This window comes from Bombina bombina, chromosome 4, assembly GCF_027579735.1.
Source record: "Bombina bombina isolate aBomBom1 chromosome 4, aBomBom1.pri, whole genome shotgun sequence".
Classification (NCBI taxonomy): domain Eukaryota; kingdom Metazoa; phylum Chordata; class Amphibia; order Anura; family Bombinatoridae; genus Bombina; species Bombina bombina.
The window spans coordinates 1,213,415,853-1,213,443,770 of record NC_069502.1 but is presented as its reverse complement, the minus strand read 5'-3'; positions in this window follow the sequence as shown (position 1 = coordinate 1,213,443,770).

The following is a 27,918-nucleotide window of genomic DNA, read 5'->3' as shown; positions in this document are numbered from 1 at the left end:
TGCTGCCCGATATCCCATTGATTCCTATGAAAGATGTCTGCACCTAACACCCTAACATGTACCCCGAGTCTAAACACCCCTAATCTGTCCCCCCCATACCGCCGCAACTAAATAAAGTTATTACCCCCTAAACCGCCGCTCCCGGAGCCCACCGCAACTCTAATAAACTTATTAACCCCTAAACAGCCACTCCTAGACCCCGCCGCAACTATAATAAATGTATTAACCCCTAAACGGCCGCTCCCGGAGCCCACAGCCACCTACATTATACCTAGTAACCCCTATCCTGCCCCCCCATACCGCCGCCACCTATAATAAATTTATTAACCCCTATCCTGCCGATCCTGGACCCCGCCGCAACTAAATAAATTGTTTAACCCCTAAACCGCCACTCCCAGACCCCGCCGCCACCTATATTAAACTTATTAACCCCTAATCTGCCCCCCTACACCGTCGCCACCTATAATAAATTTATTAACCCCTATCCTGCCCCCCTACACCGTCACCACTATAATAAAATTATTAACCCCTAAACCTAAGTCTAACCCTAACACCCCCCTAACTTAAATATTAATTAAATACATCTAAATAAATATTATTCTTATTAACTAAATTATTCCTATTTAAAACTAAATACTTACCTGTAAAATAAACCCTAAGATAGCTACAATGTAATTAATAATTAAATTGTAGCTCTTTTAGGATTTATATTTATTTTACATTTTAGCTAGTTAGAATAGTTATTAAATAGTTATTAACTATTTAATGACTACCTAGCTAAAATAAATACAAAATTACCTGTAAAATAAATCCTAACCTAAGTTACAATTAAACCTAACACTACACTATCATTAAATTAATTAAATAAAGTAGCTACAAATAACTACAATTAAATACAATTAAATAAACTAAAGTACAAAAAATAAAAAAAAACTAAGTTACAAAAAATAAAAAATAAAAAGTTACAAACATTTAAAAAATATTACAACAATTTTAAGATACTTACACCTAATCTAAGCCCCCTAATAAAATAACAAAGCCCCCCAAAATAAAAAAATGCCCTACCCTATTCTAAATTACGAAAGTTAACAGCTCTATTACCTTACTAGCCCTTAAAAGGGCCTTTTGCGGGGCATGCCCCAAAGTATTCAGCTCTTTTGCCTGTAAAAAAAAATACAACCCCCCCAACATTAAAACCCACCACCCACACACCCCTACTCTAACCCAAACCCCCCTTAAATAAACCTAACACTACCCCCTGAAGATCATCCTATCTTTAGTCGTCTTCAGCCAGCCGACCACCGATGGAACAGAAGAGGACATCCACAGTGGCCGAAGTCATCATCCAAGGGGAGCTGAAGAAGTCTTCCATTCGATTGAAGTCATCATCCAAGGGGCGCTGAAGAAGTCTTCCATCCGATTGAAGTCATCATCCAAGGGGCGCTGAAGAAGTCTTCCATTCGATTGAAGTCATCATCCAGGCGGCGTCTTCAATCTTCATCCATCCGGAGCGGAGCCATCTTCAGACGAGCCGACGCGGATCCATCTTCTTTCACCGACGACTTTCCGACGAATGACGGTTCCTTTAAGTGATGTCATCCAAGATGGCGTCCCTCGAATTCCGATTGGCTGATAGGATTCTATCAGCCAATCGGAATTAAGGTAGGAAAAATCTGATTGGCTGATTGAATCAACCAATCAGATTGAAGTTCAATCTGATTGGAACAGCCAATAGAATGCGAGCTCAATCTGATTGGCTGATTGGATCAGCCAATCGTATTGAACTTCAATCTGATTGGCTGATGCAATCAGCCAATCAGATTTTTCCTACCTTAATTTCCGATTGGCTGATAGAATCCTATCAGCCAATCGGATTTCGAGGGACGCCATCTTGGATGACGTCACTTAAAGGAACCATCATTCATTGGGAAGTCGTCGGTGAAAGAAGATGGCTCCGCGTCGGCTCGTCTGAAGATGGCTCCGCTCCGGATGGATGAAGATTGAAGACGCCGCCTGGATGATGACTTCAATCGGATGGAAGACTTCTTCAGCGCCCCTTGGATGATGACTTCAATCGGATGGAAGACTTCTTCAGCGCCCCTTGGATGATGACTTCAATCGGATGGAAGACTTCTTCAGCGCCCCTTGGATGATGACTTCAATTGGATGGAAGACTTCTTCAGCGCCAATTGGATGATGACTTCGGCCGCTGCGGATGTCCTCTTCTGTTCCATTGGTGGTTGGCTGGCTGAAGACAGCTAAAGGTAGGATGATCTTCAGGGGGGTAGTGTTAGGTTTATTTAAGGGGTGTTTGGGTTAGAGTAGGGGTGTGTGGGTGGTGTGTTTTAATGTTGGGGGGTTGTATTTTTTTTTTACAGGCAAAAGAGCTGAATACTTTGGGGCATGCCCCGCAAAAGGCCCTTTTAAGGGCTGGTAAGGTAATAGAGCTATTAACTGTCATAATTTAGAATAGGGTAGGGCATTTTTTTTATTTTGGGGGCTTTGTTATTTTATTAGGGGGCTTAGATTAGGTGTAAGTAGCTTTAAATTGTTGTAATATTTTTTTAAATGTTTGTAACTTTTTATTTTTTGTAACTTAGTTTTTTTTATTTTTTGTACTTTAGTTAGTTTATTTAATTGTAGTTATTTGTAGCTAATTTATTTAATTAATTTAATGATAGTGTAGTGTTAGGTTTAATTGTAACTTAGGTTAGGATTTATTTTACAGGTAATTTTGTATTTCTTTTAGCTAGGTAGTTATTAAATAGTTAATAACTATTTAATAACTATTCTAACTAGCTAAAATAAATACAAAGTTACCTATAAAATAAATATAAATCCTAAAATAGCTACAATTTAATTATTAATTACATTGTAGTTATCTTAGGGTTTATTTTACAGGTAAGTATTTAGTTTTAAATAGGAATTATTTAGTTAATGATAGTGTAGTGTTAGGTGTAATTGTAACTTAGGTTAGGATTTATTTATACTAGGTATAATGTAGTTGGCGGTGGGCTCCGGGAGCGGCGGTTTAGGGGTTAATACATTTATTATAGTTGCGGCGGGGTCTAGGAGCGGCGGTTTAGGGGTTAATACATTTATTTAGTTGCGGGGGGCTCCGGGGGCGCCGTTATAGGGGGTAGAACAGTGTAGTTTAGTGTGGGTGCTTAGTGACAGCTTATCAATAAAGCTGTAGAAAAGCTGAAGAGCAGCGAGATTGGATGAGTGCTAACTATCACAGTCCGCTGCTCATCGCCGCGTACTTGGTGCGCTGCTTTTTGACAGCTTTTTTGATAACTTTGGCGAGATTATTCAGGTCCGCGGCGGCAATGGTAGGCGAGCTTAGGCCGGCGTATTGGGGCGGTGAAGGCAGGTAAGTAGACACATTGATAACTAGACCTCAGTTGGTTGTAGAGAAAATAAAATATGTGCCATTTAAAACCTTTCAAGATCTGGTTCATTTCAATCTTTCAAATGATGCTCGTCCCAACATGGTATCTCAGCTTGTGCAACATTTCAGGCATCCAGTGCAGATTGTGAGAGGGGATTCAGCCTTATGAATAATATTAAAACCAAATCAAGGAACGGACTAGAAGAGTCAGCTATGCTGATCTCCTTCACTGTGTCTCTGTTAAAGGGACATGAAACCCAAATGATTTACTTCATGATTCAGAAAATGCAGAAATTTTAAACAACTTTCTATTTACTTCTAGTGTGTATTTTGCTTCATTCTCTTGATATCCTTTGTTGAAACTCATATATAAATAGGCTCAGTAGCTGCTGATTGGTGGCTGCGCATAGAAGCTTCAAGTGATTGTCTCACCCATGTTCATTGCTATTTATTGAACAAGGTTACCTAAAAAATAAGGCAAATCAGATAATAGAAGTAAATTGGACTGTTGTTTATCATTGTGGGTTTCCTGTCCCTTTAACATTGATAACGTGTAGATGCACTGGAGAGGTTTCAAAGACAGACGAGAGAAGAATACAGCACATAAGCGGATTTGGGATGAAGAAGATGATGAGGATATGACTTAGAGGCCTATTTATTAAAGGTCTGTCGGACCTGATCCGACAGTGCGGATCAGGTCTTAGAGACCTCGCTGAATGCGGAGAGCAATATGCTCTCCGTATTCAGTATTGCACCAGCAGCAACACCACCCCCTGCAGATTCGCGGCCACCAGCAGGGGGATGTCAATCAATCGTACTTGATCGGGTTGAATTTTGGCGATCTCTGTCCTCCTGCTCAGAGCAGGCGGACAGGTTATGGAGCAGCGGTCTTCATAACTGCTGTTTCTGGAGAGTCTGCAAGCTCGCCAGAAACACGGGCCCTCAAGCTTCATTTGGAGCTTGATAAATGGGCCTCATAGGCTCTGTTCCCTGTGAGTCCAGAGAAGCTAAACCTGACGCAAGAGAGAACCCATACTGCTCTCAACAACTGTCAGACTGATGTAAAGATCCAGTGAAACATTTCATATGTAGAAGTAAAGTGATTATTACAATAAAGTTATTACTATAGGATAGAGCCAGTTACCATAAATAACAGAATATACAGAATATACTACATTATTATTATTATCGGTTATTTGTAGAGCACCAACAGATTCCGCAGTGCAAACATTTAAAATAAAGTCACAAAAATGAGAATTCTAATTATTCTTAGTTTTAGTTTGCTATGGTTGTTGGTGTCTGATAATATTCTAATAATATGACAACTGGTAATGTGCTCTTACTTGCATCATAAGATTACATGTGAGGCTAAAGATTTCTGCTGCTCCGTACTTGCTCACTATACTGATATATCTCTATGGTTTTGGTGACACCTATTAGCAGCATAAACCTTCAGCCTGGGATGTAACCGCTAAATGCACCAAATTGCCATCTTGTTTGTACTTAAAGGGACAGTCTAGTCAAAACTTTCATGATTCAGATAGGGCATGCAATTTTAAGCAACTTTCCAATTTACTTTAATCATCAAATTTGCTTTGTTCCCTTTGTGGTATTTTAGAAAAGCTAAACCTAGGTAGGCTCAAACTGATTTCTAAATCATTGAAAGACGCCTCTTAGCTCAGAGCATTTTGAATTTTTTTCACAGTTATCATATAGATTACCTTGTGCTCACTCCCGTGGAGTTATTTAGGAGTCTGCACTGATTGGCTAAACTGCATGTCTGCAAGATAAGGGGTCAGTCTGCAGAGGCTTAGATACAAGGGAATCACAGCGTAAAACATGTATTAATATAACTTTGTTGGTTATGCAAAACTGGGGCATGGGTAATAAAGGGATTATCTTCTATCGTTTAAAACAATAAAAATGCTGGTGTAGTCTATCCCTTTAAATACAGCAGAACTGGACAACCAACACATGCACAATAAAAAGACAATGCAATAGCACTTAATCTGAAGGTTTTTTTTCTGACACATTTCAAAATGTATTTCAATCTGTTGGCCCTCTGTATCATGTGACAGCCATCAGCCAATCACAGACTGATATATATATATACACTGTCAACTTGTGCACATGCTCAGTAGGAGTTGGTGCCTCAGAAACTGTAAATATAAAAAGCACAATCTGATAATGGAAGTCTCTTAAAATTACGGCTCAATCTGAATCAAGTGTAATGTTGACTTTAGTGTCCCTGTGACGTTTTTAGTTGTTTGGCTTTCATTGCATATACACAATTTTTTCTCTGTGAGGTTCCCACACAAATTATACCTTTCAGCAAACCTACGCCTAGATTACGAGTTTGGCGTTAACAGGGGTGCGTTGCTAACAAGCCTTTTTTTTTCTAACGCTACCTTAAGCCAACGCTGGTATTACAGGTTTTTTTAAACCGGGCGTTATCCGCAAAAAGGTGAGCGTAGAGCAAAATTTAGATCCACATCTAACTTCAATACCAGCGTTGCTTACGGTAGCGGTAAGCTGGCTAAACGTGCTCGTGCACGATTTCCCCATAGGAAACAATGGGGGAGAGCTGGCTGAAAAAAAATCTAACTCCTGCAAAAGAGCAGCGTTCAGCTACTAACGCAGCCCCATTGTTTCCTATGGGAAAATAAAAGTTATGTCTGCACCTAACACCCTAACATGAACCCTGAGTCTAAACACCCCTAATCTTACACTTATTAACCCCTAATCTGCCGCCACCGACATCATCGCCACCTGCATTTTACTATTAACCCCTAATCTGCCGCTCCGGACACCGCCGCCACCTACATTATACTTATAAACTCCTAATCTGACCCCCCAACGTCGCCGCAACTATATTAAATTAATTAACCCCTAATCTGCCACTGCCAACGTCACCGCCACTATAATAAAGTTATTAACCCCTAAACCTAAGTCTAACCCTAACCCTAACACCCCCCTAATTTAAATATAATTTAAATAAATCTAAATAAAATAACTACAATTAAATAAATTATTCCAATTTAAAACTAAATACTTACCTATAAAATAAACCATAAGATAGCTACAATATAACTAATAGTTACATTGTAGCTAGCTTAGGATTTATTTTTATTTTTTTTATTTTTATTTTACAGGCAAGTTTGTATTTATTTTAACTAGGTACAATAGTTATTAAATAGTTATTAACTATTTAATAACTACCTAGCTAAAATAAGTACAAAATTACCTGTAAAATAAATCATAACCTAAGTTACAATTACACCTAACACTACACTATCATTAAACTAATTACATAAACTACCTACAATTAATTACAATTAAATTCAATAAACTAAATTACGGAAAAAAAAACACTAAATTACAGGAAAAAAAATTACAAGAAGTTTAAACTAATTACACCTAATCTAAGCCCCCTAATAAAATAAAAAAGCCCCCCAAAATAATAAAATGCCCTACCCTATTCTAAATTACAAATAGCCCTTAAAAGGGCCTTTTGCGGGACATTGCCCCAAAGTAATCAGCTCTTTTACCTGTAAATTTTTTTTACAATAACCCCCCCAACATTACAACCCACCACCCACACACCCCTACTCTAAAACCCACCCAATCCTCCCTTAAGAAAACCTAACACTACCCCCTTGAAGATCACCCTACCTTGAGCCGTCTTCACCCAGCCGGGCACAAGTGGTCATCCGATCCGGGCAGAAGTCTTCATCCGATGGGGCAGAAGAGGACATCCAGACCAGCAGAAGTCTTCATCCTATCCGGGCAGAAGAGGACATCCAGACCAGCAGAAGGCTTCATCCAAGAGGCATCTTCTATCTTCTTCCATCCGATGAGGAGCGACTCCATCTTGAAGACATCCGGCGCGGAGCATCCTTCAAGCACGACGGAACTAATGACGAATGACGGTTCCTTTAAATGACGTCATCCAAGATGGCGTCCCTCGAATTCCGATTGGCTGATTGGATTCTATCAGCTAATCGGAATTAAGGTAGGAAAAATCTGATTGGTTGATTTAATAAGCCAATTGGTATTCAAGAGACGTCATCTTGGATGACGTCATTTAAAGGAACCATCATTCGTCGAGTAGTCGTCGTGCTGGAAGGATGCTCTGCGCCGGATGTCTTCAAGATGGAGTCGCTCCTCGTCTGATGGAAGAAGATAGAAGATGCCGCTTGGATGAAGCCTTCTGCCGGTCTGGATGTCCTCTTCTGCCCCATCAGATAAAGACTTCTGCCCAGATCGAATGACCACTTGTGCCTGGCTGGGTGAAGACGGCTCAAGGTAGGGTGATCTTCAAAGGGGTAGCGTTAGGTTTTTTTAAGGGGGGATTGGGTGGGTTTTAGAGTAGGGGGTGTGTGGGTGGTGGGTTATAATGTTGGGGGGTATTTTAAATTTGTTTTACAGGTAAAAGAGCTGATTACTTTGGGGCAATGCCCCGCAAAAGGCCCTTTTAAGGGCTATTTGTAATTTAGTATAGGGTAGGGCATTTTATTATTTTGGGGGGCTTTTTTATTTTATTAGGGGACTTAGATTAGGTGTAATTAGTTTAAACTTCTTGTAATTTTTTTTTCTGTAATTTAGTGGGGGGGTTTTCCGTAATTTAGTTTATTGAATTTAATTGTAATTAATTGTAGGTAGTTTATGTAATTAGTTTAATGATTGTGTAGTGTTAGGTGTAATTGTAACTTAGGTTATGATTTATTTTACAGGTAATTTTGTACTTATTTCAGCAAGGTAGTTATTAAATAGTTAATAACTATTTAATAACTATTGTACCTAGTTAAAATAAATACAAAGTTGCCTGTGAAATAAATATAAATCCTAAACTAGCTACAATGTAACTATTAGTTATATTGTAGCTAGCTTAGGGTTTATTTTATCGGTAAGTATTTTGTTTTAAATAGGATAAATTTATTTAATTATGTTAAATTTATTTAGTTTAATTTAAATTATATTTAAGTTAGGGGGGTTAGGGTTAAAATTTAGTCTTAGGTTTAGGGGTTAATACCTTTAATATAGTAGCAGCGACGTTGGGGGTGGCAGATTAGGGGTTAATAAATGTAAGTAGGTGTCGGCGATGTTAGGGCAGGCAGATTAGGGGTTAATAAAATGCAACTAGTGTTTGCGAGATGGGAGTGCGGCGGTTTAGGGGTTAATACATTTATTAAAGTGGCGGTGATGTCCGGTCGGCAGATTAGGGGTTAAATAATTTTATTATAGTGTTTGGGATGTGGGGGAGGGGCTCGGTTTAGGGGTTAATAGGTAGTTTATGGGTGTTAGTGTACTTTTTAGCACTTTAGTTAAGAGTTTTATGTTCCGGCGTTAGCCCATAAAACTCTTAACTACTGACTTTTAAATGCGGTAGAAGTCTTGCCAGGAAAGGGTCTACCGCTCTCTTCTTCCAAGACTCATAATCACGGCGTTAGGCAAGTCCCATTAAAAAGATAGGATACGCAATTGACGTAAGGGGATTTGCGGTAGCCTTGAGTCGCGGAAGAAAAGTGAGCAGTAGACCCTTTCCTGCCGGACTCGTAATATCAACGGGCGTTAAAAAGCAACGTTGGGACCTCGTAATCTAGGCGCTAGTATTTTATAACTTTAGTTTGCAGAAAGTTAACATGAGACAAAGCCACCATATTAAATACTAACGTTATTTGTGTCGTGTACATAGCATAGGAGTCATTATTCCCTAAATATTTCATACACACATTTTATTTTACACATTTAGGACTACAGTGAAGCAATATCGTTAGTGCAAGGATGGTAAATGCGTTCGTTAGACTGCAGTGTTTTTTGCGCTCAAATCCACATTACAAGTGGAACGGTGTTTAAAATACTATGAATAAGTATGCATGAAAATTGCAGTAATTTATGCTCCACATATTTTTTTTATGGACGTTGCATTTTCCACATTTTCCACAGAAAGAGTTTGGCAGGAGGGAAAAGTTGTACTAAACTGCACTATTAACCCCTTAACTGCCACACACACCATTGCAAACTACCCCGCTAATATTAAACCCTAAACCACCACACCCCCATTGCAAAGTATCCTCTAATCTTTTAACACCTGACCACCACACTCCCATCTCTAAGTACCCCCTAACCTATTAACTGCTAACCACCACACCTCCATCGCAAAGTACCCCCTTACCTATTCCCCCCTAACCTCCTAACAGCTAACCCCCAACACCCCTTACTTAACACTCCCTAAGTTAAAAAAAACTACCATTACAGAAAATTAAAACCCTAGCATTTAAAAAACAACAACCTAGCATTACATAAAAAAACACTACCATAAAAAAATAAAAAACCCAACCATTAAGACCTATGCTTAACCCCTTAATGACAACTGACGTACCAGGTACGTCATGCATTAACAACCAGTTAATGACAATAGACGTACCTGGTACGTCAGTTGTCTAAGAGAGTGCTGGAAGCGATCGCAATCGCTTCCAGCAGCTCTCAGGGTATTGCAGTGATGCCTCCATATGGAGGCATCCTGCAATACCTTTTTAGAAGACTCCGATGCAGAGAGAGCCACTCTGTGGCCCTCTCTGCACCGGTAGCGATGGTGCCGGTTCGTTGGTGGGTGGGAGCATAACAGGGAGGCGGGTGGGCGGCCCATCGCTACCCGGCATCCGGTTCCTGTAAGTGCAATGTGCACGCCGGGTGCCGGGAGCGTGCGGGGGCGCGCGTGCGCGCGATTAGCTGGCCACTGACACCAATGAGGAGGGAAGAGGGGGGAAAAAAGATTTTAAAAATATAAATATATAAGGATCTGGGAGGGGGAGGGGGTTGGGGTATTGTGGGGGGCTGCTACACTACAGAAAATATTAATAATTGCAAAAAGAGAAAAAGATACTTTTGTTTTTGGGGGCAAATTGGGTACTGGCAGACAGCTGCCAGTACCCAAGATGGCGGCAAATAGGTAGGGGAGAGTGTTAGAGAGCTGGGGGGGGGGATCATGGAGGTTGGGGCTAAGGCAGGGGTCCATCACAGCTAAAACATTTTATTTTTTTTTATTAAAAAAAAAGAAAAACTCCTTTTATTTAGTACTGGCAGACTTTCTGCCAGTACTTATGATGGCGGGGACAATTGTGGGGTGGGGGAGGGAAGAGAGCTGTTTGGGAGGGATCAGGGGGTGGGATGTGTCAGGTGGGAGGCTGATCTCTACCCTAAAGCTAAAATTAACCCTGCAAGCTCCCTACAACCTACCTAATTAACCCCTTCACTGCTGGGCATAATTTACGTGTGGTGCGCAGCAGCATTTAGCGGCCTTCTAATTACCAAAAAGCAATGCCAAAGCCATATATGTCTGCTATTTCTGAACAAAGGGGATCCCAAAGAAGCTTTTACAACAATTTGTGCCATAATAGCACAAGCTGTTTGTAAATACTTTCAGTGAGAAACCTAAAATTGTGAAAAATTAATTTTTTTTTAATTGTTTGCTCACATTTGGCGGTGAAATAGTGGCATAAAATATATCAAAATGGGCCTAGATCAATACTTGGGATTGTCTACTACACTACTCTAAAGCTAAAATTAACCATGCAAGCTCCCTACAACCTACCTAATTAACCCCTTCACTGCTGGGCATAATTTACGTGTGGTGCGCAGCAGCATTTAGCGGCCTTCTAATTACCAAAAAGCAACCCCAAAGCCATATAAGTCTGCTATTTCTGAACAAAGGGGATCCCAAAGAAGCATTTACAACCATTTGTGCCTTAATTGCAGAAGCTGTTTGTAAATAATTTCAGTGGGAAACCTAAAGTTTGTGACAAAATTTGTGAAAAAGTGAACTTTTTTTTTTATTTGATGACATTTGGCGGTGAAATGGTGGCATGAAATATACCAAAATGGGCCTAGATCAATACTTTGGGTTGTCTTCTAAAAAAAAATATATACATGTCAAGGGATATTCAGGGATTCCTGAAAGATATTAGTGTTCCAATGTAACTAGCGCTAATTTTGAAAAAAAGGGGTTTGGAAATAGCAAAGTGCTACTTGTATTTATGGCCCTATAAATTGCAAAAAAAGCAAAGAACATGTAAACATTGGGTATTTCTAAACTCAGGACAAAATTTATAAACTATTTAGCATAGGTGTTTTTTGGTGATTGTAGATGTGTAACAGATTTTGGGGGTCAAAGTTAGAAAAAGTGTGTTTTTTTCAATTTTTTCCTCATATTTTATATTTTTTTTATAGGAAATTATAAGATATGATGAAAATAATGGTATCTTTAGAAAGTCCATTTAATGGCGAGAAAAACGGTATATAATATGTGTGGGTACAGTAAATGTGTAAGAGGAAAATTACAGCTAAACACAAACACAGCAGAAATGTAAAAATAGCCTTTGTCATTAAGGGTAAGAAAATTGAAAAATGGTCTGGTCATTAAGGGGTTAAAGTTCCCTTAATAAAGCCCACCCCTAAAAAACCCTAAACTAACAATAACCCTACTCTAAAAATTGCGCTGAAAAGCGCCCACGTTGAAGTGATTATAGCTCTTTTGCATAAAAAAACCCTTATCCTAAAACCAAAGTAACCCCTACCCACCCAAAAAAACTACACTAAACCTCAAAGATGTTACTCACCCAACTTAAATCCGGCTCCTAGGTGGGCAGCTACTACTCCAAGGCAGTGTTCTTCTTCTATCTTCATGCATGGCAATGGTCCTCCTTGCATCTTCAGCATTGGTGGCGCTCCGCTGAGGATGTCCTTATTTACCAGACCAGTCTTCATCCATCTCCTGTCTTCATCTATCTCCCATCTTCTGCTCTTCTTTTTCTTCTGATTTTCTGTTGTCAACGTCCTCTTCACTGATGCACACTGAAGCTTAAATGCAAGATTCCCCCATATATAAGGGTGCCTTGCATTCCTATTGGCTGATTTTTTTTAATTCACATTCAAATCAGACAATAGAAAAAACTTTCATTGTAGCCTCCCCTCTCCTCTACCACTAGAAATCCCTAGTGGGGCAGGTGACCATCATTTTTAATGGTGATCATCTGTATCCTAGGGAGCAAGTGATTATTTAAAAGAGGGTAGTATGAGCTTTCAAATGAAGGGTCATTTGTCCCTCTAGCCAAAATAAGTGGGGGAAAGAGGCTCCATCCGAACCTCCTCCCCTTAAGATAAATAGAATTTTAAATGCTGTTGCAGGTATTCACTTTTTTTTACAGAGATCAACCGCAACTTACTGGGGCATGGGACCCCTCTCTTGAAAGTACATACTCTACTCATTCAAATGAGGGATCATTTGTTTTTCTAGCCCAAACAGGATGTGCAATAGAGGCTACATTAGACCCCCATCCCCTTTAGTTAAACAGTATAATGAGGGGCCAATTGCCCTTAAAACCCAAACAAGGGGTGTGATAGGGGTTCCGTTACAGCCCCCTCTGGTTAAACAGCATTTAAAATGCTGTTGCAGGTAATCAAATGAGTGGTCACTTGTCCTGGTAAGGTGCCTGGGGGCTGAGATATGGGTTTCCAAAGCCCTCTTCTCCAGTCCCCTGGATAGCTTTCACACTCTGCCTACTTCTGCAGGTAGCCACGCCCCTTGTGACATCACCACGGGCATCAGAGGTGGCATCACATGACCTGCAGGTAAGTGACAGTGATTGGTAAACGAATTGTAGCCTCCTTTCCTCATCTGTAGTGGGGGTCCCCATAGTCTGCATCAGAAGGGGGACCCTCCTCATGACGAGCCTGTGTCCGTGATCTGCACTGCAGGAGAGATGTGCGTGACAAGGATGCTTTTCCATGGGCATCTAAAAGGTTTACAAAGCAAAGAAGGATTTTGTGTTGTTTTTGGAAGGATACAATTTGTGCTAGAGGCAAATTAATTGCATAAAGGTTTTTAGTTTGTGATACCTGGAAAAAAAACTCACTGACAATAACGGATACTATTCAGAAAATGAGGTTTACTCAAATCAAGCACCAGCCCATTAACGGGATAAGAAACCCAACTTGTACTTTGTTATTCAGAGACAACCATTTAAAAAAAGTTTCTAATTTGCTTCATTCTCAGGATATTCTGTGTTCAAGAGATACCTGGGTAGGTATCTAGAGCGCTGTATAGCAGGAAATAATGCTGCCCTCTAGTTCTCTTTCACATGGATAATATTCCCGCAATACTGCTGCCATATAGCGTTCCAGACACGTGCAGGCTCCTGAGCTTTTTTTTAGCAAAAGATACTAAGAGAGTGAAAAAAAATGAAAATTGAAGTAAATAAGAAACAGCCAGATTACGAGTTTTGAGCACTATAGGGAAATTAACGACCGCAGCATTTTCAGCGGTATTTCACACCCTATAGCGCTGGTATTATGAGTTTTAAAAAAGCTGGTGTTTGTGGGCGATATGGCAGCGTTGAGCTCCATACTGCACACAAATACCAGCGTTGCTTTGAGCTGCTGTTACGTGCTCGTGCACGATTTCCCCATAGATAACAATGGGGAGAACCGGCTAAAAAAAAGCCTAACACCTGCAATCACGGAGCGTAAAGCTCCGTAACGCAGCCCCATTGATGTCTATGGGGAAATTTTTTTTTAATGTTTAAACCTAACACCCTAGCATAAACCCTGAGTCTAAACACCCCTAATCTGCTGCCCCCAACATCGCCGCAACACCCCTAATCTGCTTACCCCAAAATCGCTGCCACTTAACTACACTTATTAACCCCTAATCTGCTGACCCCAATGTCGCTGCCACTATACTAAAGTTATTAACCCCTAAACCTAACCCTAAGGCTAACCCTAACGTAACCCTAACACCCACTAACTTTAACATAATTAAAATAATTCCAAATAAAAATTACAATTAATACCTAAATTATTCCTATTTAAAACTGAATAAATACTTTTATAAAAATCAAACATAAGCTAGATACAATGTAACTATTAGTTATATTGTAGCTAGCTTAGGTTTTATTTTACAGGTAAGTATTTAGTTTTAGCCTGTTCTGTAATTTTCATGAATTTCTGTTTTCTATATCTCAAATAAATCACCTGAAGCTTTTTTTCTTGTACAAAAACAAATTAGTTATAAAATAAATGAATTGCCTCTGATTTTCACAATAGAAGACTCCATAGTTACAAACCTAATGAGGAAATGCTAAGGCTTTTCCATAATAAACACTAAAACGTTTTCCTATTTGAGTTTTTTTAAAGAATTCAAAAAAGCTTAATGTTAAGAGCTTATTGTAGAACAGATTAATGTGCCAAAATGTGTCACAATCAATTGTTTCAGAACTTTCTACAACCTCATTTTTCAACTGGCCAAGCTTTTCCTAGAAGTTTCATGGGTTTTGGATTCTTTAACTGCAAATTAATTACATTAAGCTCTTTTTGGGGAGCTTAATTTTACTTAACGTCCAAAAATGAGCTCAAATATAAATAATTTGCCTTCAGTTCTGTAACCCTTCCCAGAAAATGTCAGCCGATTCGGTGAAACACACTAATTACTTTTTTAGCATTGGGATCATCTTAATGTAAAAAATAGATTATTGTGTCCATAAGTCAATCATTTGCCTCATACGTTTGCACAACTTCAATTTACCACAGTTCAAGCCTATCCAACACATTTCACTGAATTTTGGCGCTACATATAACAAATGAAACACATTTCATGGTATTTTGGGGCTACATATAACAAATGAAACACATTTCACGGTATTTTGGTGCTACATATAACAAATTAAACACATTTCATGGTATTTTGGTGCTACATATAACAAATGAAACACATTCACTGTATTTTGGCGCTACATATAACAAATTAAACACATTTCATGGTATTTTGGCGCTACATATAACAAATGAAACACAGTTCATGGTATTTTGGCGCTACATACAACAAATGAAACACAGTTCATGGTATTTTGGCGCTACATATAACAAATGAAACACATTTCATGGTATTTTGGCGCTACATATAACAAATGAAACACATTTCACGGTATTTTGGCGCTACATATAACAAATTAAACACATTTCATGGTATTTTGGCGCTACATATAACAAATGAAACACATTTCACTGTATTTTGGCGCTACATATAACAAATGAAACACATTTCACTGTATTTTGGCGCTACATATAACAAATGAAACACATTTCATGGTATTCTGGCGCTACATATAACAAATGAAACACAGTTCATGGAATTTTGGAGCTACATATAACAAATGAAACACATTTCACAGTATTTTGGCGCTACATATAACAAATGAAACACATTTCATGGTATTTTAGCGCTACATATAACAAATGAAACACATTTCACTGTATTTTGGCACTACATATAACAAATTAAACACATTTCACTGTATTTTGGCGCTACATATAACAAATGAAACACATTTCACGGTATTTTGGCGCTACATATAACAAATGAAACACATTTCATGGTATTTTGGCGCTACATATAACAAATGAAACACATTTCACGGTATTTTGGCGCTACATATAACAAATGAAACACATTTCACTGTATTTTGGCGCTACATATAACAAATGAAACACATTTCACTGTATTTTGGCGCTACATATAACAAATGAAACACATTTCACGGTATTTTGGCGCTACATATAACAAATGAAATACATTTCATGGTATTTTGGCGCTACATATAACAAATGAAACACATTTCATGGTATTTTGGTGCTACATATAACAAATGAAACACATTTCATGGTATTTTGGCGCTACATATAACAAATGAAATACATTTCATGGTATTTTGGCGCTACATATAACAAATGAAACAGATTTCATGGTATTCTGGCGCTACATATAACAAATGAAACACATTTCATGGTATTTTGGCGCTACATATAACAAATGAAACACATTTCATGGTATTTTGGCGCTACATATAACAAATGAAACACAGTTTATGGTATTTTGGCGCTACATATAACAAATGAAACACATTTCATGGTATTTTGGCGCTACATATAACAAATGAAACACATTTCATGGTATTTTGGCGCTACATATAACAAATGAAACACATTTCATGGTATTCTGGCGCTACATATAACAAATTAAACACATTTCACTGTATTCTGGCGCTACATATAACAAATGAAACACATTTCACTGTATTTTGGCGCTACATATAACAAATGAAACACATTCACTGTATTTTGGTGCTACATATAACAAATGAAACACATTTCATGGTATTTTGGCGCTACATATAACAAATGAAACACATTTCACGGTATTTTGGCGCTACATATAACAAATGAAACACATTTCATGGTATTTTGGCGCTACATATAACAAATTAAACACATTTCATGGTATTTTGGCGCTACATATAACAAATGAAACACATTTCATGGTATTTTGGCGCTACATATAACAAATGAAACACATTTCATGGTATTCTGGCGCTACATATAACAAATGAAACACATTCACTGTATTTTGGCGCTACATATAACAAATTAAACACATTTCATGGTATTTTGGCGCTACATATAACAAATGAAACACATTTCATGGTATTTTGGCGCTACATATAACAAATGAAACACATTTCATGGTATTTTGGCGATACATATAACAAATGAAACACAGTTCATGGTATTTTGGCGCTACATATAACAAATGAAACACATTCACTGTATTTTGGCGCTACATATAACAAATGAAACACATTCACTGTATTTTGGCGCTACATATAACAAATGAAACACATTCACTGTATTTTGGCGCTACATATAACAAATGAAACACATTTCACGGTATTTTGGAGCTAAATATAACAAATGAAACACATTTCACGGTATTTTGGCGCTACATATAACAAATGAAACACATTTCATGGTATTTTGGCGCTACATATAACAAATGAAACACATTTCACGGTATTTTGGCGCAAAATATAACAAATGAAACACATTTCATGGTATTTTGGCGCTACATATAACAAATGAAACCCATTTCACGGTATTTTGGCGCTACATATAACAAATGAAACACATTTCATGGTATTTTGGCGCTACATATAACAAATGAAACACATTTCATGGTATTTTGGTGCTACATATAACAAATGAAACACATTTCACGGTATTTTGGCGCTACATATAACAAATGAAACACATTTCATGGTATTTTGGCGCTACATATAACAAATGAAACACATTTCACGGTATTTTGGCGCTACATATAACAAATGAAACAGATTTCACTGTATTTTGGCGCTACATATAACAAATGAAACACATTTCATGGTATTTTGGCGCTACATATAACAAATGAAACACATTTCATGGTATTTTGGCGCTAAATATAACAAATGAAACACATTTCACGGTAGTTTGGCGCTACATATAACAAATGAAACACATTTCATGGTATTTTGGCGCTACATATAACAAATGAAACACATTTCACGGTATTTTGGCGCTACATATAACAAATGAAACACATTTCATGGTGTTTTGGCGCTACATATAACAAATGAAACACATTTCACGGTATTTTGGAGCTACATATAACAAATGAAACACATTTCACTGTATTTTGGTGCTACATACAACAAATGAAACACATTTCATGGTATTTTGGCGCTACATATAACAAATTAAACACATTTCACTGTATTGTGGCGCTACATATAACAAATGAAACACATTTCACTGTATTGTGGCGCTACATATAACAAATGAAACACATTTCACTGTATTGTGGCGCTACATATAACAAATGAAACACATTTCATGGTATTTTGGCGCTACATATAACAAATTAAACACATTTCATGGTATTTTGGAGCTACATATAACAAATGAAACACATTTCATGGTATTTTGGCGCTACATATAACAAATGAAACACATTTCACTGTATTGTGGCGCTACATACAACAAATGAAACACATTTCACTGTATTTTGGCGCTACATATAACAAATGAAACACATTTCATGGTATTTTGGCACTACATATAACAAATGAAACACATTTCACTGTATTGTGGCGCTACATATAACAAATGAAACACATTTCACTGTATTGTGGCGCTACATATAACAAATGAAACACATTTCATGGTATTTTGGCGCTACATATAACAAATTAAACACATTTCATGGTATTTTGGCGCTACATATAACAAATGAAACACATTTCATGGTATTTTGGTGCTACATATAACAAATTAAACACATTTCATGGTATTTTGGCGCTACATATAACAAATGAAACACATTTCACTGTATTTTGGCACTACATATAACAAATGAAACACATTTCATGGTATTTTGGCGCTACATATAACAAATGAAACACATTTCATGGTATTTTGGCGCTACATATAACAAATTAAACACATTTCATGGTATTTTGGCGCTACATATAACAAATGAAACACATTTCATGGTATTTTGGTGCTACATATAACAAATGAAACACATTTCATGGTATTTTGGCGCTACATATAACAAATTAAACACATTTCACTGTATTTTGGCTTTACATATAACAAATTAAACACATTTCATGGTATTTTGGCGCTACATATAACAAATTAAACACATTTCATGGTATTTTGGCGCTACATATAACAAATTAAACACATTTCATGGTATTTTGGCGCTACATATAACAAATGAAACACATTTCATGGTATTTTGGCGCTACATATAACAAATGAAACACATTTCATGGTATTTTGGCGCTACATATAACAAATGAAACACATTTCACTGTATTTTGGCGCTACATATAACAAATGAAACACATTTCATGGTATTTTGGCGCTACATACAACAAATGAAACACATTTCATGGTATTTTGGCGCTACATATAACAAATGAAACACATTTCACTGTATTTTGGCGCTACATATAACAAATGAAACACATTCACTGTATTTTGGCGCTACATACAACAAATGAAACACATTTCATGGTATTTTGGCGCTACATATAACAAATGAAACACATTTCACTGTATTTTGGCGCTACATATAACAAATGAAACACATTCACTGTATTTTGGCGCTACATATAACAAATGAAACACATTTCACGGTATTTTGGCGCTAAATATAACAAATGAAACACATTTCACGGTATTTTGGTGCTACATATAACAAATGAAACACATTTCACGGTATTTTGGCACTAAATATAACAAATGAAACACATTTCACGGAATTTTGGCGCTACATATAACAAATGAAACACATTTCATGGTATTTTGGCGCTACATATAACAAATGAAACACATTTCATGGTATTTTGGCGCTACATATAACAAATGAAACACATTTCATGGTATTTTGGCGCTACATATAACAAATGAAACACATTTCACTGTATTTTGGCGCTACATATAACAAATGAAACACATTTCATGGTATTTTGGCGCTACATATAACAAATGAAACACATTTCACTGTATTTTGGAGCTACATATAACAAATGAAACACATTTCATGGTATTTTGGCGCTACATATAACAAATGAAACACATTTCACTGTATTTTGGCGCTACATATAACAAATGAAACACATTTCACTGTATTTTGGCGCTACATATAACAAATGAAACACATTTCATGGTATTCTGGCGCTACATATAACAAATGAAACACAGTTCATGGAATTTTGGAGCTACATATAACAAATGAAACAGATTTCACTGTATTTTGGTGCTACATATAACAAATGAAACACATTTCACTGTATTTTGGTGCTACATATAACAAATGAAACACATTTCACGGTATTTTGGCGCTACATATAACAAATGAAACACATTTCATGGTGTTTTGGCGCTACATATAACAAATGAAACACATTTCATGGTATTTTGGCGCTACATATAACAAATGAAACACATTTCACTGTGTTTTGGCGCTACATATAACAAATGAAACACATTTCATGGTATTTTGGTGCTACATATAACAAATGAAACACATTTCATGGTATTTTGGCGCTACATATAACAAATGAAACACATTTCATGGTATTTTGGTGCTACACATAACAAATGAAACACATTTCACGGTATTTTGGCGCTACATATAACAAATGAAACACATTTCACTGTATTTTGGCGCTACATATAACAAATGAAACACATTTCACTGTATTTTGGCGCTACATATAACAAATGAAACACATTTCATGGTATTTTGGCGCTACATATAACAAATGAAACACATTTCATGGTATTTTGGCGCTACATACAACAAATGAAACACATTTCATGGTATTTTGGCGCTACATACAACAAATGAAACACATTTCATGGTATTTTGGCGCTACATATAACAAATGAAACACATTTCATGGTATTTTGGCGCTACATACAACAAATGAAACACATTTCATGGTATTTTGGCGCTACATATAACAAATGAAACACATTTCATGGTATTTTGGCGCTACATATAACAAATGAAACACATTTCATGGTATTTTGGTGCTACATATAACAAATGAAACACATTTCATGGTATTTTGGCGCGACATATAACAAATGAAACACATTTCATGGTATTTTGGCGCTACATATAACAAATGAAACACATTTCACTGTATTTTGGCGCTACATATAACAAATGAAACACATTTCACTGTATTTTGGCGCTACATATAACAAATGAAACACATTTCATGGTATTCTGGCGCTACATATAACAAATGAAACACAGTTCATGGAATTTTGGAGCTACATATAACAAATGAAACAGATTTCACTGTATTTTGGTGCTACATATAACAAATGAAACACATTTCACTGTATTTTGGTGCTACATATAACAAATGAAACACATTTCACGGTATTTTGGCGCTACATATAACAAATGAAACACATTTCATGGTATTTTGGCGCTACATATAACAAATGAAGCACATTTCATGGTATTTTGGCGCTACATATAACAAATGAAACACATTTCACTGTGTTTTGGCGCTACATATAACAAATGAAACACATTTCATGGTATTTTGGTGCTACATATAACAAATGAAACACATTTCATGGTATTTTGGCGCTACATATAACAAATGAAACACATTTCATGGTATTTTGGTGCTACATATAACAAATGAAACACATTTCACTGTATTTTGGCGCTACATATAACAAATGAAACACATTTCACTGTATTTTGGCGCTACATATAACAAATGAAACACATTTCACTGTATTTTGGCGCTACATATAACAAATGAAACACATTTCATGGTATTTTGGCGCTACATATAACAAATTAAACACATTTCATGGTATTTTGGCGCTACATACAACAAATGAAACACATTTCATGGTATTTTGGCGCTACATACAACAAATGAAACACATTTCATGGTATTTTGGCGCTACATATAACAAATGAAACACATTTCATGGTATTTTGGCGCTACATACAACAAATGAAACACATTTCATGGTATTTTGGCGCTACATATAACAAATGAAACACATTTCATGGTATTTTGGCGCTACATATAACAAATGAAACACATTTCATGGTATTTTGGTGCTACATATAACAAATGAAACACATTTCATGGTATTTTGGCGCAACATATAACAAATGAAACACATTTCATGGTATTTTGGCGCTACATATAACAAATGAAACACATTTCATGGTATTTTGGCGCTACATATAACAAATGAAACACATTTTCTTGGGACTTTAACGTTTCTTATGCACAAAAATGAACCCAAATAAAAATCAATAGACTAAACTTTACACAATACAAAAGTCCAACACTTCAAAGCTACCCAGAAAATGTCAAATGTTAAAGGTTGTTATTGAAAAGCTTAATGTGAACAACAATGTAAAAAAGTACAGAAGGGTTTGCCAGCATTGTCTCAGAGTCACATGATCTGTCAGAGATCGTGCCTCATTTCCCAAGGTTCACTTGGGGTGAATGCCAGAGGATCGGCGGGGCGCCTTCCTTGAACCCCCCAGGCAGAGGCAAAATAATAGTGTAGATGGGGGAATTACAGTACATCGGGCTTTACCCACAGCCGCTTGGGTATAAAACCCCAGTTTTATAGTATGCAAATAAAGTCTACAAAAGTCCAACACTTCAAAGCTACCCAGAAAATGTCAGGCCTTTAAAGGTTGTTGTTATTGAAAAGCTTAATGTGAACAGCAATGCTCTCCTCTTGCACAGCTGAGTTTTTTCATTGTCCAAGTCTTTACTATACGTTTTATGGGCTTTAGTTTCTCCATAGTGCAATAAACTCACATACAATTCCTTTTGGGGAGCATCATTTCCCTTGACATATAACAAAACCTCAGATATCAATTAGACGTCTCCAACTTCATAAATATATATATTGCGGGTAAAGTAGAAATTGGGTAATCCTAGCATTATCCGGGTAAACCTGACGTTACCCAAGAGGCTGTAGGTAAAGTCCGATGTAGCATAATAAATCTTCTCAAAGTGCAGGGAGTCACCATATCAAACATATATACAATGCAGCACTGTAATTCACACATCTTCACTATAATTTTTGCCTCCGCCTGGGGGGTTCAAGTGGTGCGAAGCCCTCCTTGTAAACCTCATTCCTCAAAGTTCACTTGGGGTGGATGCCAGAGGATTGGTGGGTGGGCCTTCCTTGAACCCCCAGGCAGAGGCAAAAAAATAGTGTAGATGGGGGAATTACATTAGAATTACATTACATTGGGCTTTACTCAAAGCCGCTTGGGTAATGTCAGGTTTACCCGGATATATCCTATATATATATATATATATATATATATATATAATTATATAATAATAATTTGCGATTTATATAGCGCTTTTCTCCCTGTGAGACTCAAAGCACTTTACAAGTAAACCAACATAAGACATAAAAGTTAGGAGTTTCTGAAGGTCAGATAAGTGGACTGAATGCCTGATGGAAGAGGTGGGTCTTTAGCTGTTTTTTAAAAGTCTGTAAGGACGGTGCTTCTCTGATTGCGCATGGTAAAGAGTTCCAGAAAGTAGGGGCAGCGTGGCCGAATGCTCTGGAGCCTGAGTTTGTCCTTATTCCTGGCACTGAGAGGAGGGATGTGTTGACTGACCTAAGTGAACGGGATGGGCTGTAGGGTGTCAGGAGCTCTTTCAGGTACTGTGGGCCTTGGTTGTTTAAGGCTTTGAAGGTCAGCAGGCCAATTTTAAAATATGTTCACCATTTAATTGGAAGCCAATGTAGGGAGTGGAGAACAGGTGTTATGTGGCAGGAGCGAGTTTGATTGGTCAATAGTCTGGCTGCTGCGTTTTGTACTGTCTGAAGGCGATGGAGTTCTTTTTTTTTGGAGGACCAAGTAAAGTGTATTGCAGTAATCTAGCCTAGAGGATACAAATGCATGGATTAATGTTGGCATATCATCCGGTGGAATTAAGTGTTGTATCCTGGCTATGTTTTTCAGATGAAAGTAGGCAGATTTTATTACGGAGGAAATCTGCTGTTTAAAAGATAGTCCAACGTCTATCAGCACTCCGAGGTTTCGTACCTTTGCTGAACTAACGAGTTTAGAGCCTCCAAGTTCCAGGCCAGTTGGGTGATCGTGGGATATTTTTGATGCCCGGGGTCCCCTCACCAAGAGTAACTCTGTTTTGTCCGGGTTCACTTTGAGACAGCTAGCATTCATCCATTCTATGAGGTCTATTAAGCAATTGTTTATGCGGCATGCTGGGTCTGTAATATCTGGAGCAAAGGAGAAGTAGAGTTGTGTATCATCAGCGTAACAATGATACCTTAGGCCATGTCGATTAATGATGTCCCTCAGTGGTAGTAAGTAAATTGCAAATATCATGGGAGACAGGATAGATCCTTGTGGAACTCTGCAGGCCAGTTCTGTTGGTGCTGATGAGCTTGATCCTGATATTACTCTCTGTGATCTACCAGCGAGGAAAGATTTAAACCAGTTAAGGACTGTGCCTCCTAGACCACAGATGTACTGCAAGCGCTCTATTAGAATCCTATGGTCAATGGTGTCAAATGCAGCTGAGAGATCCAGGAGGATTAGAATGGAGTAATCACCTTTGTCTCTTGCCATGAGGAGATCATTTAGCACTCGGACTAGCGCTGTTTCAGTGCTGTGGCGGCATCTGAAGCCTGACTGGAAAGGATCGAATATGTTTAGGCGTGATAGATGGGCTTCCAGTTGAGTTGCCACTACTTTTTCAATTACTTTCCCCAGAAATGGGAGGTTGGATACTGGTCTGTAATTAGTCATGCAGTCTGGGTCTAATAAAGGTTTCTTTAGGAGTGGTTTTACCACAGCTTCTTTTAGAGGATCTGGGAAGTCTCCTGTTTTTAGTGAACACTGCACTATTTTTGTGAGGACTGGGGCGAGTGTTTCAATGCATCCAGATATGAGCTGAGTTGGAGCAGGGTCTAAGTCACACGTAGTAGGGTGCAACTTTTGTATGGTGTTTTTAACTCCTTTTGTATCCACATTTGTAAAAGTGGCCCATAAACTGGGGCAATCTGGCATTCCATTGTAGTGGTTCTGGTATGTAACTGTTTGGCCTGCTGTGATAGCGGTTCGGATTGAGGAAATCTTGTCTCTGAAGAAGTTCGCAAATGCTTCACATTTATCCTGAGAAAAGTTGGTAGGGCTAAGCATGCATGCTGGTTTGCAGAGCTTTTCTACTGTGCGAAACAGTTGCCTGGGTCTATTGTGGGAGAGTGCAATTTCGTGTGATAAAAATGAAGATTTTTTCTGAGTTATCTTGGATTGATATTTATTTAGATGTTTGGTAAGAGGGGCTTTATCCTCTGGATCATGTGTTCTGCGCCATTTTCTCTCGAGCTTACGTCCTGTTCTTTTCATTTCTCTGATGGAGCTGTCAAACCACGGTGCATTGTTGTGATGGTGCAATGCTTTCTAGGGTGTCTCTCATGGTTTTGTTGTAGAGTCGGACTAAGGAGCTGGGGTCTTCGCAGGTGCCCATTAGTTCACTTAGATCCACACATACATACTTACATATATACATACCTACATATATACATATGTACAAACATACCTACATACAGTATATACAGTACACACATACATACCTACATATACACACATAAATACTTACATACATAAATACCTACATATATACTGTACACACATACATACTTACATACATACCTACATATATACATATGTACATACATACATACATACCTACATACAGTATATACAGTACATACACACATACATACTTACATACATACATACCTACATATATACATATGTACATACATACATACATACATACCTACATACAGTATATACAGTACATACACACATACATACTTACATACATACATACCTACATATATGCATACCTAGTACACACATACATACCTACATATATACTATACACACATACATACCTACATATATACTGTACACACATACATACCTACATATATACTGTACACACATACATACCTACATATATACTGTACACACATACATACCTACATATATACTGTACACACATACATACCTACATATATACTGTACACACATACATACTGTATGCTGCGGAATCTGTTGGCGCTCTACAAATAACTGATAATAATAATTATAATAATAATAATGTAAACTGCCTATAAAGAGGAACATTTCAGAGGGGCCATGGCATTAGCAATCTCTTTCCTATCGTCCATACTTCCATGATAACTAGCACTAATTTACACAATGTCCCCATTTAACTCCTTATCATTCAGCTAAAAAAAAATCTTAGTTAAAGTGAGTTCTTCTATTTCAGAACTTGAAAGTGGATTCATATTTTTTGATTCTGAGACCTGTACATCCAATTCTCACAGGATAAAGCACTTCTTTAAAGGAGACACTACTGTGAAGGTTTATAATGAAGGGGTGGTGTATATCAGGATCCTAGTCTGAATACTCAACCTCCCACCAGATTCCTCTAGGAAATGTTAGCAGCTTTAGCTTTGATGGCCCAAGCTGCCATTGGAAGAAATTAAAGCAACGTTTTTTTATTGTCTCGGTCTTCATTCCCCTGCTGACTAGAATTTTTGCCCAATCCCAAAAAAGGAGATTTGTAGTAAAATGGAAGCCTAAGTTGTTTTGTCAGGGGACCAATAGAATCAATAAGAGGACTAAAAAAAAAATCTTATTGTACCTTGACTCTCAGATATGGTGGTGGCTACACCTGTTTTGGCTCAGGGAATTACTGGTACAACTATATTGCTTAGTAAGGTAAACGTCACATTTTCCTAGATCGTCAGCACAACCCATGCTTAATGATGTGGCACAAGTTGTTGGTTGTGTTATGATGTATAGAAGGTTGACACAACAATGGTTTTCATTTGTTGATCTATAAAAATAATTCAGGAATTTTGATAAAGGTTGCAATTTTGCCTTGGGGTTAGCTTGCTTGTCTATTCTTGACATATATAGCAAGTCCTGGACCCATCAGACATTTATACAAAGACAGGGTAACATCTCAAGTCTCAATATCTATTTTCTTGCCCTGGGATCTAAAACTTCTTCTCAGATCTAATTAGAAAGAAAATTAACTTTTCAACTTTTGTATTGAGGGATATAGGAATGGTTTACTGGTTTCTTCCCAAGCAAAGGGATAGATCTTATTCCATTTGAAAATAGCATTAACATCTTTCCTGCAGAGATTTCTTGTCTGGCTGAAAAGGGCTTACAGAAGTCTAAATGATGCAATAATTGCCCAAGTGATTCCACACATATTGTTCCTTGCCATGCCCCTTTGCATATGAGCCATATTTCATTAACAAATCTGTAATATTGGTTTAAATATCCCAAAGCCCTAGCTTAGAAAGATGCCCCACCTGTTTCCTTTGTATATTGTGAGTACAAGTGAGAAAATCCTATAGTATTGTTTTATTTACATTACCCGGATCTCAATAGGTGAAGATTATGTAAGATGACATTTGGGTTGCATCAGGTGACAATACAATTTCCTCATCTTCTATTGGCAGAGAGCCTGCCTATACATAACCTGATGTAACACTCGCGTGTCAGGCAGTAGGGGACGTATATTTTATTACTGGCAAAGCTGAACATTCCAGTGACTAACTCCTTGCACAGTGTATTACTACAGATTATTAGCACGCTTGTTTATGAAGCATTATACATGTCAATACGTGTTAGATTTGTGTTTTGTTTTATTGAATCATCACTTGTAAATAAAATATTGGAAATATCAACTTAATATTAAAACCCAAAGCTTATCTTTTGTGATTCAGACAGAACATACCTTTTAAATAAAGTCTCCAATTTACTTCTATTATCAAATTTGCTTTGTTTTTATGATTTTCTGTGTTATAGAGATACCTAGGTAGCATCTGGTGCCCTACATGGCAGGAAATAGTGCTGCCCTCTAGTGTTCTTGCAAATGGATAACAGTCTTGCAAAACTGCTGCCGTCCAGTGCTCCAAAAATGTGCCGGCTCCTAAGCTTCCGTCCCTGTTTTTCAACAAAAGATGCCAAGAGAATGAAGACAAATTGATAATATATG